This window comes from Salvelinus alpinus, chromosome 7 (genome assembly GCF_045679555.1).
Source record: "Salvelinus alpinus chromosome 7, SLU_Salpinus.1, whole genome shotgun sequence".
NCBI classification, from domain to species: Eukaryota; Metazoa; Chordata; class Actinopteri; order Salmoniformes; family Salmonidae; genus Salvelinus; species Salvelinus alpinus.
The window spans coordinates 8,076,726-8,096,143 of record NC_092092.1 but is presented as its reverse complement, the minus strand read 5'-3'; the positions used below and the strand labels follow the sequence as shown (position 1 = coordinate 8,096,143).

At 45.0% G+C, this 19,418-nt stretch overlaps 1 protein-coding gene across 3 annotated transcripts in view; it reads right to left on the bottom strand.

Moving 5' to 3' along the window:
* The window catches only part of LOC139580384 (RNA binding protein fox-1 homolog 3-like), a 995,419-nt gene that overhangs the window by 776,714 nt on the left and 199,287 nt on the right, over positions 1-19,418 (bottom strand). For all 3 annotated transcript variants that reach the window (XM_071409008.1, XM_071409009.1, XM_071409011.1), the window contains exon 2: positions 1,935-2,049. The gene's annotated coding sequence lies outside the window, so the exon portion shown is untranslated. The remainder of the gene's footprint in view (positions 1-1,934; positions 2,050-19,418) is intronic.

The window sequence follows — 19,418 nt, the reverse complement described above, 5'->3', positions numbered from 1 at the left end:
TATTTTCATAGGTTTGATTCAAAGCAAAGTAGACTACCAAACAATATAGAGATATTATTTATATTTTGTGTAAATACATTCAACACAATAAAGTATCTGTGTCCTATGCAAACCCTGTCATATCTATCTTCCTGTTTATCCTTCTCAGTCTTCCTGAGTGTGCCTGTGGCCTGGATCTGAGGTCCTCTCTGCTGCTTCCTCTACCCACAGAAAGCAACACTTGGCCTGTGTACTAATTCTCTCAGATCCCTCCAACTCTGAAGCTCTGGAGCTAAAACATATATATTTTTTCATTGTTACCAATTCAGCCATTTTTTAGAACTGCTTTTGGAGGAGAGAGGAGATAAGGAGGGAGGGAGGGAGGGAGGGAGGGAGCAGGAGAGAGAGATGGGGAGGAGGGAGGAGGGGGGAGGGGGGAGAGATGGGGAGTAGGGAGGAGGGGAGATGGGGAGGAGGGAGAAGAAAGAGGGATGAGAGAGAGGGAGGGAGGGAGATAGGGTTTGAGAGAGGGAAGGAGGAGAGATACGGAGGGAGGAGAGATGGAGGGATGGAGGGAGGGAGGGAGGGAGGTAGGAGGAGAGATAGGGAGGAGAGAGATGGTGGAGGGAGGGAGGGAGGGAGGGAGGGAGGGAGGGAGGGAGGGAGGGAGGCACGGAGGGAGGGTGCAGAGAGCGGGAGATTCTTCCAAGAAGATCCCCAAGCTTCGGCATGCATATTTCTGCCAGATTTTAAAATCCAAGTCCTTCAAGCACTCACACATGGACACACACACACATATCTAGGCCTAAACAGTCCCATGGACCCCCGCTGCCTCCGGCCCAGTTTTCTGGTTTTCCGGTTTCTCTGGCTTGATCATTGTGAGATCTCTCCTGAGTGGTACTGCCATGTCTCACGATCTCCACTCACATTAATCTCTCTTTCACACACACACACACGCACGTACATGCACGCACACAAACACACAAGCACACACACACACACACACAAACATACACAAACAAACAAAAAAACACACATTAATAACCTTTGGTCTCCCATGGAGAGAACAGTAATCACGAAGAGGCAACACATTAACTAACCAGGGAAAACAGAAAAGTGTCATAATGTATTTTTTACAAACATCCTTTCTGAATTTAAAAGTAATACAAGAAGTAATCATAACATTTTTCAAAAGTATCTATAATCAAATAAAAATATACTTTAGGTGTTAATGTAATGGATTACAGTTAGATTTGTTTTGTTTTTGTAATCAGATTACATCTAATCAGTTACTCCACCAACCCTACCGCTAACTAGTACAAACATAATCAACTATTCGCTTCCACAGGAGGTTGGTGGCATCTTAATTGGGGAGGAAGGGCTTGTGGTATTGGCTGGAGTGGAATCAGTAGAATGGTATCAAATACATCAAACACATGGTTTCCTGCCGTTCCGTTAGCTCCGTTCCAGCCATTATTATGAGCCGTCCTCCCCTCAGCAACCTCCACTGTTCACGTCACACATCCACTGATATGATTTGTAATAGTATAACAAACATTTCATAGGCTTCCACACAGCGACTGTTCACAGAGCTTTTAGTAGTCTTTTTAACAGTCAGATTAAATCTGCAAGTTTCAAAGACATAATCAGTGTCAGGGCTGTGTCCTGAAAACACTTTGTCGATGGACGTTGATAGTAATGTGTTTGTCAATCAGTTGTTTATAGTTGTAATGCATAATGGGTTGTAATGTGTGTGTGTATGTGTGTGTATGCGTGTGTGCTTGTGTGCTTGTGTGTGTGTGTGTGTGTGTGTGTGTGTGTGTGTGTGTGTGTGTGTGTGTGTGTGTGTGTGTGTGTGTGTGTGTGTGTGTGTGTGTGTGTGTGTGTGTGTGTGTGTGTGTGTGTGTGTGTGTGTGTGTGTGTGTGTGTGTGAAGGCGATGAAGGTGAGTCCTACCTTGTTGTATCTGCCGACAGCAGCAATCCCAGAAGGCCTTGGTCTGGAAAGATGATGTCCACTGGTGTCTAACGCTCCTCTCTCTCACACTCAGCATTTATTCTCTCCTACACGCCTGAGAGAGAGAGGGGGAGAGAGAGGGGCGGGGGCGAGAACGAGAGAGAGAGAGAGAGAGAGAGTTAGTTTGTGAATTCCCACGGGGATAGGTTGTGCGGACCTTATCTGTAAGCTGTGTCGATATCAGCTAATGATCATCACCTCTGTCTGTACGTGAAGGTACACATGGACACACACACACACACACACACACCGAATACACACACACACCGAGTACACACACACACACTGAGGTAGGGGGTCAATGTAAATGTGGACTGGTGAATGGGCAGAGGATGGTAGAGACACAGAAACACAGTAGAAACACAGAACAAACAAAGACACACAGTAGGAACACAGAAACACAGTAGGAACACAGTAGAAACACAGAAACACAGTAGGAACACAGTAGAAACACAGAAACACAGTAGGAACACAGTAGAAACACAGAACAAACAAAGACACACAGTAGAAACACAGAAACACAGTAGGAACACAGTAGAAACACAGAAACACAGTAGGAACACAGTAGAAACACAGAAACACAGTAGGAACACAGTAGAAACACAGAAACACAGTAGGAACACAGAAACACAGTAGGAACACAGTAGGAACACAGAAACACAATAGAAACACCGTAGAAACACAGAAACACAATATAAACACAGTAGAAACACAGAAACACAATAGAAACACAGTAGGAACACAGTAGTAACACAGTAGGAACACAGTAGGAACACAGAAACACAATAGAAACACCGTAGAAACACAGAAACACAATATAAACACAGTAGAAACACAGAAACACAATAGAAACACAGTAGGAACACAGAAACACAATAGAAACACAGTAGGAACACAGTAGGAACACAGAAACACAGTAGGAACACAGAAACACAACAGAAACACAGTAGAAACACAGAAACACAGAAGGAACAGAGAAACACAGTAGAAACACAGTAGGAACACAGTAGGAACACAGAAACACAGTAGGAACACAGAAACACAGTAGAAACACAGAAACACAGAAGGAACAGAGAAACACAGAAGGAACACAGTAGACACACAGTAGGAACAGAGGAACACAGTAGACACACAGCAACACAACAGAAACACAGTAGAAACACAGAAACACAATATAAACACAGTAGAAACATTAAAGAAACACAGAAGATACAGTAATAGTGACTGTGTATTGGCAGTATAGAGACAGATAATAAGGATGACTGTACAATTGTACTGTGTAGTAAATGTGTAGTACTGAAACTTGGCAGAGATAAGGGTGACTTTACCCCACACCGACTTTCATCAATCCACTGGCCTTGCACAGACTGCAGCGACTCAATTCAAAACCATTTATTTTCTCTCTCTGTCTATCACTCACTTTCACTCTCTCTTTTTCATACAATCTCTCTCATTCTCTCTCGCCATCTCCTGCTTGAACACTTTCCTCTCATTTCTCTCCCGCTCCGTCCTTCCCTCACCCCTCCCTCTCTCTCTCTCTCTCTCTCTCTCTCTCTCTCTCTCTCTCTCTCTCTACCTCCCCATCTCTCTCTCCCTCCCTCCTTCTCTCACCCCTCCCTTCCTTTGCTTCTCTCTCTACCTCCCCATCTATCTCCCTCTCTCCCTCCCTCCTTCTCTCTCCCCTCCCTTCCTTTGCTTCTCTATACCTCCCCATCTCTCTCTCTCTCCCTCCCCAATTCTCTCTCTCTCCCTCCCTCCTTCCCTCTCCCCTTCCTCCACCTTTCTATCTGTCAATTGACCTCCCCATCTCTCTCTCCCTCCCCCTTCCCTCTCCCCTCCATCCCTCCGCTTTTCTCTCTTTCTTTCTACCTCCCCATCTCTCTCTCTCTCCTCCCCCTTTCCCTCCCCCACTACCCCCCCCTCTCTCTCCCTCCCCCTCTTTCCCTATCTTTCCTCCCTCCCTCCCTCCCTCCCTCCATCTCTCTCTGATAGCTTAGTGTTTGATCTGAGGCTGATGAGAGCAGTCTCTTCCTCACTTTGTCACACCTCTCTTGAACCTCACAGTTTAGCCGGGGGTTTTAGCCAAGGGCTGGGTTTCAGAATATGCACTTTGTGTCAACTGCTGATGCATGTAAAAAGGGCTTTATAAATACAATTTCATTGATTGATTGATTCAAACTACACGCAACTACACACACACTCACGCAATCACACACACACACACACGCACGCACACACACGCGCACACACACACACACACACACACACACACACACACACACACACACACACACACACACACACACACACACACACACACACACACACACACACACACACACACACACACACACACACACACACACACACACGCACACACACACACACACACATGATACTGCTGTATTGGACTTGTGATTTCATGAAATTATATTATATGATATCCCTGTCCCGTTAGGCTAGGCTATGCTAGTCAGCTTTTTTGATGAGGATGCTCCCGGATCTGGGATGGGTATCACTGAAAGGTTTTAACATCCCTACCGATCTAAAGAACATACTGGCGTCTGTAAAATGTTTATGAAGTCAGTTTTGTTGACAAATTCAGTTAAATTTAAACAACAGCCACTCATCCCCAGGACATTCACAGTATTAGGCAAGACTGCCATCTCTTCTTGTGCACCAGAGGCATGGAATAGTCTACAATCAACGTTTCATATAGATATGTTAGTGTAGGTTTAACGCAGTGTTGTCCCCTGACTGACACAGATCATTATGTAGTGTTGTCCCCTGACTGACACACAGACCATTATGTAGAGTTGTCCCCTGACTGACACAATGACACACAGACCATTATGCAGTGTTGTCCCCTGACTGACACAGATCATTATGCAGTGTTGTCCCCTGACTGACACAGATCATTATGCAGTGTTGTCCCCTGACTGACACAGACCATTATGTAGAGTTGTCCCCTGACTGACACAATGACACACAGACCATTATGCAGTGTTGTCCCCTGACTGACACAGATCATTATGCAGTGTTGTCCCCTGACTGACACAGATCATTATGTAGTGTTGTCCCCTGACTGACACAGACCATTATGTAGAGTTGTCCCCTGACTGACACAATGACACACAGACCATTATGCAGTGTTGTCCCCTGACTGACACAGATCATTATGCAGTGTTGTCCCCTGACTTACACAGATCATTATGCAGTGTTGTCCCCTGACTGACACACAGATCATTATGCAGTGTTGTCCCCTGACTGACACAATGACACACAGATCATAATGCAGTGTTGTCCCCTGACTGACACAGATCATTATGCAGTGTTGTCCCCTGACTGACACAGATCATTATGCAGTGTTGTCCCCTGACTGACACACAGATCATTATGCAGTGTTGTCCCCTGACTGACACAGACCATTATGTAGAGTTGTCCCCTGACTGACACAATGACACACAGATCATTATGCAGTGTTGTCCCCTGACTGACACAGGTCATTATGCAGTGTTGTCCCTTGACTGACACAGATCATTATGCAGTGTTGTCCCCTGACTGACACAGATCATTATGCAGTGTTGTCCCCTGACTGACACAATGACACACAGATCATTATGCAGTGTTGTCCCCTGACTTACACAGATCATTATGCAGTGTTGTCCCCTGACTGACACACAGATCATTATGCAGTGTTGTCCCCTGACTGACACACAGATCATTATGCAGTGTTGTCCCCTGACTGACACAGATCATTATGCAGTGTTGTCCCCTGACTGACACAGATCATTATGCAGTGTTGTCCCCTGACTGACACCACGATATGCAGATCGTTACACATGTACAGTTGAAGTCGGAAGTTTACATACACCTTAGCCAAATGCATTTAAACATTTAACGTTTTCCACAATTCCTGATATTTCATCCTAGTAAAAATTCCCTGTCTTAGGTCAGTTAGAATCACCACATTATTTTACGAATGTGAAACATCAGAAAAATACTAGAGAATGATTTATTTCAGATTTATTTATTTCATCTCATTCCCAGTGGGTCAGAAGTTTACATACACTCAATTATCATTTGGTAGCAGTGCCTTTAAGTTGTTTAACTTGGGTCAAACGCTTCGGGTAGCCTTCCACAAGCTTCCCACGATAAGTTGGGTGAATTTTCGCCCATTCCTCCTGACAGAGCTGGTGTACCTGAGTCAGGTTTCTAGGCCTCCTTGCTCTCACACTCTTTTTAAGTTCTGCCCACAAATGTTCTATATGATTGAGGTCAGGGCTTTGTAATGGCCACTCCAATACATTGAGCCATTTTGCCACAATGTTGGAAGTATGCTTGGGCTCATTGTCCATTTGGAAGACCCATTTGCGAGCAAGCTTTAACTTCCTGACTGATTTCTTGAGATGTTGCTTTAATATATCCACATAATTTTCCTCCCTCATGATGCCATCTATTTTGTGAAGTGCACCAGTCCCATCTTCAGCAAAGCACCCCTACAGCATGATGCTGCCACCCCCATTCTTCATGGGTGGGATGGTGTTCTTCAGCTTGCAAGCGATCCACTTTTTCCTCTAAACGTAACAATGGTCATTATAGCCAAACAATTCTATTTTTGTTTTATCAGACCCGAGGACATTTCTCCAAAAAGTATGATATCTGTCCCCATGTGAAGTTGCAAAGCATAGTCTGGCATTTTTATGGCAGTTTTGGAGCAGTGACTTTTTACTTCGATATAGGACTCGTTGTACTGTGGATATAGATACTTTTGTACCTGTTTCATCCAGCATCTTCACAAGATCCATTGCTGTTATTCTGGGATTGATTGGCACTTTTCATACCAAAGTACGTTCATCTCTAGGAGACAGAACGCGTCTCCCTCCTGAGCGGTATGACGGCTGCGTAGTCCCATGGTGTTTATACTTGCGTACTATTGTTTTTACAGATGAATGTGGCACCTTCAGGCGTTTGGAAATTGCTCCCAAGGACGAACCAGACTTGTGGACGTCTACAATTTTCTTCTGAGGTCTTGGCTGATTTCTTTGATATTCCCATGATGTCAAGCAAAGAGGCACTGAGTTTGAAGGTAAGCATTTACATTTAAGTCATTTAGCAGACGCTCTTATCCAAAGCGACTTACAAATTGGTGCATTCACCTTATGATATCCAGTGGAACAACCACTTTACAATAGTGCATCTAACTCTTTTAAGGGGGGGGGGGGGGGGGTAAGAAGGATTACTTTATCCTCCTATTCCTTAAAGAGGTGGGGTTTCAGGTGTCTCCGGAAGGTGGTGATTGACTCCGCTGACCTGGCGTCGTGAGGGAGTTTGTTCCACCATTGGGGTGCCAGAGCAGCGAACAGTTTTGACTGGGCTGAGCGGGAACTGTACTTCCTCAGAGGTAGGGAGGCGAGCAGGCCAGAGGTGGATGAACGCGGTGCCCTTGTTTGGGTGTAGGGCCTGATCAGAGCCTGAAGGTACGGAGGTTCCGTTCCCCTCACAGCTCCGTAGGCAAGCACCATGGTCTTGTAGCGGATGCGAGCTTCAACTGGAAGCCAGTGGAGAGAGCGGAGGAGCGGGGTGACGTGAGAGAACTTGGGAAGGTTGAACACCAGACGGGCTGCGGCGTTCTGGATGAGTTGTAGGGGTTTAATGGCACAGGCAGGGAGCCCAGCCAACAGCGAGTTGCAGTAATCCAGACGGGAGATGACAAGTGCCTGGATTAGGACCTGCGCCGCTTCCTGTGTGAGGCAGGGTCGTACTCTGCGAATGTTGTAGAGCATGAACCTACAGGAACGGGTTCAAGGGTCACCGCCTTGAAATACATCCACAGGTACACCTCCAATTGACTCAAATGATGTCAATTGGCCTATCAGAAGCTTCTAAAGCAATGACATTATTTTCTGGAATTGTCCAAGCTGTTTAAAGGCACAGTCAACTTAGTGTATGTAAACTTCTTACCCACTGGAATTGTGATACAGTGAATTATAAGTGAAATAATGTGTCTGTAAACAATTGTTGGGAAAATGACTTGTGTCATGCACAAAGTAGATGTCCTAACCGACTTGCCAAAACTATAGTTTGTTAACAAGAAATATGTGGAGTGGTTGAAAAACAAGTTTTAATTGGGGAGGACGGGCTCATGGTAATGTCTGGAGCAGAATCAGTGGAATGGTATCAAACACGGTTTCTAGGTGTTTGATGCCATTCCATTTGTGCCGTTCCAGCCATTATTATGAGCCGTCCTCCCTTCAGCAGCCTGCACTGATGTACTGTCTATTCCTTCCTCCCATTCCTCCAGCCAAATCACAGCTAGGCCTTTGCAAATATGAGCAATCAGCCGTCTACACAGTGTTCTATCAGTGTGACGTTAAAATTCAGTTGTATTGAGTAGAAGTGTGAATTCCAGTGAGCGGCTTTTGGAGAACATTTAGAAAACGTGAACAAGCGTCCGGGGGGACGGGGCGAACAGGATGCCAGGCCACTGATTTTGTTCACGCCTTCTATCATATCGTCTGTAAAATGTTGGTATGTTGACAAGCCTAGTGTGTAGTACAGTACAGTACAGATCTCCACCTCTGCAGTGAATAAATCCAGTCATACTGTACAACAGGAAATGGCTCCCAGCCTGTCGGCCAGAACAAAAAGGAACCATGAAATAATGAGCCTTCCAGAAACTGGAAAAGGATGGCAACACACAAAAATGGACGGCTACATGAATTCATGATGTTTTTTGTTTTTTAAAATAGAGGCTGTAGTCTATTCTTCTAGCTCACATGTTTGCCTGCTTGTATGAATGTGACAAAGACCACTCTCTGCCATTATTATTGTGTAACATCTAATTCCAACATTGTTCAAGGCCCTGACAAGCAAAGAAACTGCACAGAACATTCATCCAAAATGTTAAGGTCCTCACAAAAATCATTTATATACAGCTGAAGTCGGAAGTTTACATACACCTTAGCCAAATACATTTAAACTCAGTTTTTCACAATTCCTGACATTTAATCCTTGTAAAAATTCACTGTCTTAGGTCAGTTAGAATCACCACTTTATTTTAAGAATGTGAAATGTCAGAATAATATTAGAGAGAATTATTTATTTCAGCTTTTATTTCTTTCATCACATTCCCAGTGGGTAAGAAGTTTACATACACTCAATTAGTATGAGGTAGCATTGCTTTTAAATTGTGTAACTTGTGTCAAAAAATTTGGGAAGCCTTCCACAAGCTTCCCACAATAAGTTGGGTGAATTTTGGCACAATCAAAATGACAGTGCTGGTGTAACTGAGTCAGGTTTGTAGGCCTCCTTGCTCGCACACGCTTTTTCAGTTCTGCCCACACATTTTCTAGAGGATTGAGGTCATGGCTTTGTGATGGCCACTCCAATACCTTGACTTTGTTGTCCTTAAGCCATTTTGCCACAACTTTGGAAGTATGTTTGGTGTCATTGTTAATTTGGAAGACCCATTTGCAACCAAGCTTTAACTTCCTGACTGATGTTTTGAGATGTTGCTTCAATATATCCACATCACTTTTCTTCTTCTTGATGCCATCTATTTTGTGAAGTGCACCAGTCCCTCCTGCAGCAAAGCACCCCCACAACATGATGCTGCCACCCCCGTGCTTCACGGTTGGGATGGTGTTCTTCGGCTTGCAAGCCTCCCCCTTTATCCTCCAAACGTAACGATGGTCATTATGGCCAAACAGTTCTATTTTTGTTTCATCAGACCAGAGGACATTTCTCCAAAAAGTACAATCTTTGTCCCCATGTGCAGTTGCAAACCGTAGTCTGGCTTTTTAATGGCAGTTTTGGAGCAGTGGCTACTTCCTTGCTGAGCGGCCTTTCAGGTTATGTCGATATAGGACTCGTTTTATGTGGATATAGATAATGTTGTACCTGTTTCCTCCAGCATCTTCACAAGGTCCTTTGCTGTTGTTCTGTGATTGATTAGCACTTTTCACACCAATGTACATTCATCTCTAGGAGACAGAACGCGTCTCCTTCCTGAGTGGTATGACGGCTGCGTTGTCCCATGGTGTTTATACTTACTATTGTTTGTACAGATGAACGTGGTGCCGTCAGCCATTTGGAAATTGCTCCCAAGGATGAACCAGACTTGTGGAGGTCTACAATATTTTCTGAGTTCTTGGCTGATTTCTTTTGATTTTCACATGATGTCAAGCAAAGAGGCACTGAGTTTGAAGGTAGACCTTAAAATACATCCACAGGTACACCTCCAATTGACTCAAATGATGTCAATTAGCCTATCAGAAGCTTCTAAAGCCATGCCATTATTTTCTGGAATTGTCCAAACTGTTTAAAGGTACAGTCAACTTAGTGTATGTAAACTTCTGACCGACTGGAATTGTGAAACAGTGAATTATAAGTGACATAATCTGTTTGTAAACAATAGCTGGGATAATGACTTGTAGATGCATACACAAAGTAGATGTCCTAACCGACTTGCCAAAACGATTGTTTGTTAACAAAAATAAATTGTGGAGTGGTTGAATAATGAGTTTTAATGACTCCAAGTATATGTAAACTTCCTACTTCAACTGTAGTATACAACCATAGACGAAACACTGTAGGCTGTAAACAGACACACACATAGGGTTGTCCTCAGTAAACCCAGCAGGTTGTATGCTGTCCCATCCCTGGCTCCATGACACTTTAAAAAGCCTGGAGGCACCTCTAAATCTCACTCTTAGTCTCTTTTACATCCCTCCCTCCCTCCCTACTTTCATTCTTCTTCTCATCCATCCCTTCATCCTGGCAGCCTGCAACCACTTCTCTCTTTCTCCGCTCCTCTCTCCCCTCCCTCGGAAGAGTGGAGATGGGAACGGTAGTGGAGAGGAGAGGAGAGGAAAGGAGGAGAAAAGAGGAGAGGAGGTGAGGCCTGAGGCCTGGGGCTTGTGGCAATTTGCTCCCGAGTGGCACAGCAGTCTAAGGCACTGCAACTCAGTGCAAGAGGAATCATCACAGTCCCTGGTTTGAATCCAGGCTGTATTACATCATGCCGTGATTGGGAGTCCCACAGGGCGGCGTACAATTGACCCAGGTTTGGCTGGGGTAGGCCGTCATTTTAAATAAGAAATTGTTCTTAACTGACTTGCCTAGTAAAATAAAGGTTACACACACATATAAGGTCCTATAAAGAACCCTTTCCTAAGTTGCTTTAAAATAACGAGCTATAAAGCTATAAAGAACCATGTCCTAAGGTTCTATAATGAGCCCTTTCCTAAGGTTCTATAAAGAACCCTTTCCTAAGGTGCTATAAAGAACCCTTTCCTAAGTTTCTATAAAGAACCCTTTCCTAAGGTTCTATAAAGAACCATTTCCTAAGGTTCTATAAAGAACCCCTTCCTAAGGTTCTATAGAGAACCCTTTCCTAAGGTTCTATAAAGAACCATTTCCTAAGGTTCTATAAAGAACCATTTCCTGAGGTTCAATAAAAAACTATTAACAAAAGGTTCTATATTGCACCATAAAAGGGTTATGCTATGGTTACAACCCTTATTGGTGCTGTATAGAACCCCTTTTTATGGTTCTTTATGGAGAATGGTAAGAACCTATCTCAATCGCAATGGTTGTTTGTAGAACCATACAAGGATTTTTATTCTGGTTTAATAGCCATATTATATTGTTACATTCCATAGGTTTTAGTATTGTGTTTATTGACACGTTGAATCAGGTCTGCTAGCTCTGGAACAGCTGGGGGTCCCTGAGGAGAGAATTGAGAACTACTACCGTTCTCAATTGGCCATACTGTACACAAGTCTTTCACAAGACACCATCACTGGTCATAGTCGTATAAAAGATGTAATAGAGTAACACAACACATTAGATCAACCGGAATTGAAAGGCTCAAATGGTTCTTTGGGTCAGTATGATTCCACATAGAATCATCACCCTTCCACAATAACTCTTGAGGAACCCATATTTTGCTGTGAGTAAACACAACCCAGGAGGAGAGAGAGAGGGAGAGAGAGAGAGAGAGAGTGAGAGAGAGAGAGAGAGAGAGAGGGGGGGAGAGATAAAGAGGAGAAAGAGATGGAGAGAGGGTACCATGAGAGAGAGAGATAGCTCTGGGTCACCCAGGCAAAGGGGGATTACTGAAATCAAAGCCCTCTCTGTGCTGCTCCTCTTGGGTTTATTGTCAAATAACAGCCCCTGGCTTTGGCCTACATACTGCTGCTGAGAGAGAGGCTGTTGGATTGTTCCCTTGATTTAATTCTGAATTAAATTAAAAGATGATTTGGGCAGTCATGGCTGGGAACTCAAACTGGGAACAGAGTAATGCGTGTGTGTGTGTGTGACTGGCAAGTGTGTGTGTGTGTGTGTGTGTGTGTGTGTGTGTGTGTGTGTGTGTGTGTGTGTGTGTGTGTGTGTGTGTGTGTGTGTGTGTGTGTGTGTGTGTGTGTGTGTGTGTGTGTGTGTGTGTGTGTGTGTAGTCATATCTACATTATCGTCATAAACATGCTTTCTAAAATAATTCTACATGAACTCATACTGTTTTGTAAAATCGCTGTATTTTCCGGTATGATTTCTATCAGAGCATCTCTGAATGATATCCTCTATGCGGGATGGTTGAGCTAACGTAGGCTAATGTGATTAGCATGAGGCTGTAAGTAACAAACAAAAAATTCCCAGGACATAGACATATCTGATATGTGCAGAAACTGCACTGTCCAATTTACAGTAGCTATAACAGTGAAAGAATCCACATTGCGCCTGGGCTGGAATAATACATTATGGCCTTTCTATTGCATTTCAAAGATGATGGTACAATTTTGTATTTTTTTTAAATCATGTTTTTTTTCTTTGTATTATATTTTGACAGATCTAAGGTATTATATTCTCCTACATTCATTTCACATTTCAACAAACTTCAACGTCTTTCCTTTCAAGAAAATGCATATCCTTGCTTCAGGTTCCTGAGCTACAGGCAGTAAGATTTGGGTATGTCATTTCAGGTGAAAATTGAAGAACAAAAAAAAAGGGTCCAATCCTTAAGAAAATAAACAATAAGAACATGCATCCTTATGATCCCTTCATCTGAACTCTAACCTAAACACAGTTGAAGTCAGTGCAGTAAACATTTAGGTGAAGCCTGCCTGTTGTTCTATCGGGGTTAAGTGTATTTAGAGAGCCGTTGGGTACGAGACACACAGAAAGTCAAACACAAAGCACTGGACTATTACCAGATTAAAGGTACTGCACAGGGACATTACCCTATTAAAGGGACTGCACAGGCTAATTACCATATTAAAGGGACTGCACAGGGACATTACCCTATTAAAGGGACTGCACAGGCTAATTACCATATTAAAGGGAGTGCACAGGGACATTACCCTATTAAAGGGACTGCACAGGCTAATTACCATATTAAAGGGACTGCACAGGGACATTACCCTATTAAAGGGACTGTGCAGGTGCATTGCCTTATTAAAGGGACTGTACATGCTCATTACCATATTAACGGAACTGTACAGGCTCAATATCATATTAAACGGAGTGGGACACTTGAAGACAACGATAACGATGGTGGGCTAAAAATAGCTCACACTTAAATTTGGACACACAGAAACACATAAACACATAAACACACAAATGCACAGACAAATACACACACACACACACACACACACACACACACACACACACACACACACACACACACACACACACACACACACACACACACACACACACACACACACACACACACACACACACACACACACACACACACACACACACACACAGAAACACACACACAGACGTGTGTATAACCAGTGTGAAATGGCTAGCTAGTTAGCATTTTGGCATTTTAGCTAACATTATCATAACCTGATGTGTGTGCGTATTTCTGTGAAATCTAAGCAAGCCTAAATATCCTATATTGAGTGATAATAATTCACTTAAAATGTTTGTATGTTTCTTGTTCTTTCATACCAAGCTAAGTTAACTAAAGTCATTAGTTTTACTTATTGCTTATTTTTACCTAAAAAGGCTTAATACAAGCAATGTATCTTATGTCAAGATATCTTTCAAGATAGTTTAACTAAATATGAAGATTAAAGTAAAATATCTTGCAGTGCATATCACGTTGTGCAGTGTGTGGAGCTAATAAACTGTCTAGAATACACCTGGTGACCACTATGTATCTGCCTCCGAACATTATCTCAACACCTGACCACTATGTATCCGCCTCCGAACATTATCTCAACACCTGCCCACTATGTATCTGCCTCCGAACATTATCTCAACACCTGACCACTATGTATCTGCCTCCGAACATTATCTCAACACCTGCCCACTATGTATCTGCCTCCGAACATTATCTCAACACCTGACCACAATGTATCCGCCTCCGAACATTATCTCAACACCTGACCACTATGTATCTGCCTCCGAACATTATCTCAACACCTGACCACAATGTATCCGCCTCCGAACATTATCTCAACACCTGCCCACTATGTATCTGCCTCCGAACATTATCTCAACACCTGACCACTATGTATCTGCCTCCGAACATTATCTCAACATCTGCCCACTATGTATCTGCCTCCGAACATTATCTCAACACCTGACCACTATGTATCCGCCTCCGAACATTATCTCAACACCTGACCACTATGTATCTGCCTCCAAACATTATCTCAACACCTGACCACTATGTATCTGCCTCCGAACATTATCTCAAAACCTGACCACTATGTATCCGCCTCCGAACATTATCTCAACACCTGACCACTATGTATCTGCCTCCGAACATTATCTCAACACCTGACCACTTTGTATCCGCCTCCGAACATTATCTCAACACCTGACCACTATGTATCTGCCTCCGAACATTATCTCAACACCTGACCACAATGTATCCGCCTCCGAACATTATCTCAACACCTGACCACAATGTATCCGCCTCCGAACATTATCTCAACACCTGACCACTATGTATCCGCCTCCGAACATTATCTCAACACCTGCCCACTATGTATCTGCCTCCGAACATTATCTCAACACCTGACCACTATGTATCTGCCTCCGAACATTATCTCAACACCTGACCACTATGTATCTGCCTCCGAACATTATCTCAACACCTGACCACTATGTATCTGCCTCAGAACATTATCTCAACACCTGACCACTATGTATCCGCCTCTGAACATTATCTCAACACCTGCCCACTATGTATCTGCCTCCGAACATTATCTCAACACCTGACCACTATGTGTCTGCCTCCGAACATTATCTCAACACCTGACCACTATGTCTCCGCCTCCGAACATTATCTCAACACCTGACCACTATGTATCTGCCTACGAACATTATCTCAACACCTGACCACTATGTATCTGCCTCCGAACATTATCTCATCACCTGACCACTATGTATCTGCCTCCGAACATTATCTTAACACCTATCTCAACACCTGACCACTACCAGGAAGAGAGAGAACAAGATGGCGAGAACATCATAGCTCTCTCTATCGCCCTCCTCTCTCTCCTTCCTTTCTACCATCTCTCTCTTTTGCTGACCCTCTATTGTTTTCTCCTCCTCTGTTTCTATGCCCCTTCTTCTCTCTCTCCCCCCTTCTCTCTCCCTTTCCACCTTCTAATCTCTCCATCTCTCGCTCTCTCTTTCTTGCTCTCTCTCTCCCTAAATCTCTGTCTCTCTTCCTAATTCTCTCTCATGTTCTCCTGCTCTCTCCTGAGTACAGTTGTCTCTCCAGCTACAATGCTTTCAGGTCCATCTCTCTCTTATACATTTTTCATTGATAGCCTGAGAGAATGGTAGTGTTTTGAAAAGCAGTCTAACCTGCCTTCCCACCTCCATACAAACGAACAGACACACGCACTGACACGCAAGCACACACACACACACACACACACACACACACACACACACACACACACACACACACACACACACACACACACACACACACACACACACACACACACACACACACACACACACACACACACACACACACACACACACACACACACACACACACACACACACACACACACACAGGTTTAACCAGCAGTTCCACCCTTCACTCCAGTTCATTTATCTCGATAGAGAATGAAAACATGAAGATACATCAGAAAGCACAGACATAATCTCATAGGAGAAAATGAGAACAAGAGGCCCATAAAAATATGAGTCTAAATATCTCCAAAACACACAACCTAAAGCCCAAAATCTCACAATGTTTTGCAAGTCTAAACACCTCCCAAACGCATCACAATGCCTGGACCCTAACTTCCCACGAAGGTCCCTCACACAACTCAACACAATTTACTGTTGACAGCTAGTCATAGTCAATTAGGCAAATTAGCTGCTATTCCTTCACCAGAGACCTTTACAAAATGAGCAATAGTGTTGTAATGAGTTTAATGATGAAAATATCGTTGCCTTGCCATCACGCATTCTGTTGTTGTGGACAACGCTAGAGGCATTGGGGGAGGAGACTCATGAAGACATGTTTGTGAAAGTCCGCCCACCCGTCTGTCAGTTTCTCTGTGTGTGTGTGTGCGCGCGTGTGTGTGTGCCTGTGTGTGTGTGTGTTATGGCCCAAGGGGAATCCTTAGCATGGCGACAGCATCTTAGCATACAGTACTCTTTCTTTTTGTCAGTTCATCAGTGGGATGTTTTTTTTCCCATATACACATTATCCCAGTCATATGACGAACAACGAAACTACAAAGGTGTCATAACTGCTTAGTATGTGTATGGTTAGCAGGGACTGCGGCGTAGGAAAGCATGCGAGAGAGTGAGAGAGAGTGAGAGAGAGAGAGAGAGACAGAGAGAGAGAGAGAGAGAGAGAGAGAGAGAGAGAGAGAGAGAGAGAGAGAGAGAGAGAGAGAGAGAGAGAGAGAGAGAGAGAGAGAGAGTAAAGTGTCTATCATAGTCCAAAACGTGGGTACACACAGCAGTGTTCTAGAATATTGCACCGTTGGTTTTCATACTTTTTGAATTCTCAGCGCTGCTCAAGCAATACCGGAGCCACCTTATATAGAGGTCTCGTACCGTAGCCACCTTATATAGAGGACGAGTACCGGAGCCACCTTATATAGAGGACGAGTACCGGAGCCACCTTATATAGAGGACGCGTACCGGAGCCACCTTATATAGAGGACGTGTACCGGAGCCACCTTATATAGAGGACGTGTACCGGAGCCACCTTATATAGAGGACGCGTACCGGAGCCACCTTATATAGAGGACGCGTACCGTAGCCACCTTATATAGAGGACGAGTACCGGAGCCACCTCATATAGAGGACGAGTACCGGAGCCACCTTGTATAGAGGACGCGTACCGGAGCCACCTTATATAGAGGACGAGTACCGGAGCCACCTTGTATAGAGGACGCGTACCGGAGCCACCTTATATAGAGGACGCGTACCGGAGCCACCTCATATAGAGGACGAGTACCGGAGCCACCTTATATAGAGGCCGCGTACCGGAGCCACCTTATATAGAGGACGCGTACCGGAGCCACCTTATATAGAGGACCGGAGCCACCTTGTATAGAGGTCTCGTACCGTAGCCACCTTATATAGAGGACGAGTACCGGAGCCACCTTGTATAGAGGACGCGTACCGGAGCCACCTTATATAGAGGACGTGTACCGGAGCCACCTTATATAGAGGACGAGTACCGGAGCCACCTTATATAGAGGACGAGTACCGGAGCCACCTTATATAGAGGACGCGTACCGGAGCCACCTTATATATAGGACGCGTACCGGAGCCACCTTATATAGAGGACGTGTACCGGAGCCACCTTATATAGAGGACGTGTACCGGAGCCACCTTATATAGAGGACGCGTACCGGAGCCACCTTATATAGAGGACGCGTACCGTAGCCACCTTGTATAGAGGACGCGTACCGGAGCCACCTTAAATAGAGGACGTGTACCGGAGCCACCTTGTATAGAGTACGCTTACCGGAGCCACCTTATATAGAGGACGCGTAACGGAGCCACCTTATATAGAGGACGAGTACCGGAGCCACCTTGTATAGAGGACGCGTGCCGGAGCCACCTTATATAGAGGACGAGTACCGGAGCCACCTTGTGTAGAGGACGCGTACCGGAGCCACCTTATATAGAGGACGCGTACCGGAGCCACCTCATATAGAGGACGAGTACCGGAGCCACCTTATATAGAGGACGCGTACCGGAGCCACCTTATATAGAGGACGCGTACCGGAGCCACCTTATATAGAGGACCGGAGCCACCTTGTATAGAGGACCGGAGCCACCTTATATAGAGGACGCGTACCGGAGCCACCTTATATAGAGGACACGTACCGGAGCCACCTTAAATAGAGGACGAGTACCGGAGACACCTTATATAGAGGACCGGAGCCACCTTATATAGAGGACGAGTACCGGAGCCACCTGATATAGAGGACGAGTACCGGAGCCACCTTGTATAGAGGACCGGAGCCACCTTATATAGAGGACGAGTACCGGAGCCACCTTATATAGAGGACGAGTACCGGAGCCACCTTGTATAGAGGACGAGTACCGGAGCCACCTTGTATAGAGGACCGGAGCCACCTTATATAGAGGACGAGTACCGGAGCCACCTTATATAGAGGACGCGTACCGGAGCCACCTTATATAGAGGACGAGTACCGGAGCCACCTTGTATAGAGGACCGGAGCCACCTTATATAGAGGACGCGTACCGGAGCCACCTTATATATAGGACGAGTACCGGAGCCACCTTGTATAGAGGCCAGGAGCCACCTTATATAGAGGACGCGTACCGGAGCCACCTTATATAGAGGACGAGTACCTGGAGCCACCTTGTATAGAGGACGCGTACCGGAGCCACCTTATATAGAGGACGCGTACCGGTCCCACCTTATATAGAGGACGAGTACCGGAGCCACCTTATATAGAGGACGCGTACCGGAGCCACCTTATATAGAGGACGCGTACCGGAGCCACCTTATATAGAGGACGTGTACCGGAGCCACCTTGTATAGAGGACGCGTACCGGAGCCACCTTATATAGAGGACGCGTACCGGAGCCACCTTATATAGAGTACGCTTACCGGGACCACCTTATATAGAGTACGCTTACCGGAGCCACCTTAAATAGAGGACGAGTACCGGAGCCACCTTATATAGAGGACGCGTACCGGAGCCACCTTATATAGAGTACGCTTACCGGGACCACCTTATATAGAGTACGCTTACCGGAGCCACCTTGTATAGAGGACGCGTACCGGAGCCACCTTATATAGAGGACGCGTACCGGTCCCACCTTATATAGAGGACGAGTACCGGAGCCACCTTATATAGAGGACGCGTACCGGAGCCACCTTATATAGAGGACGCGTACCGGAGCCACCTTATATAGAGTACGCGTACCGGA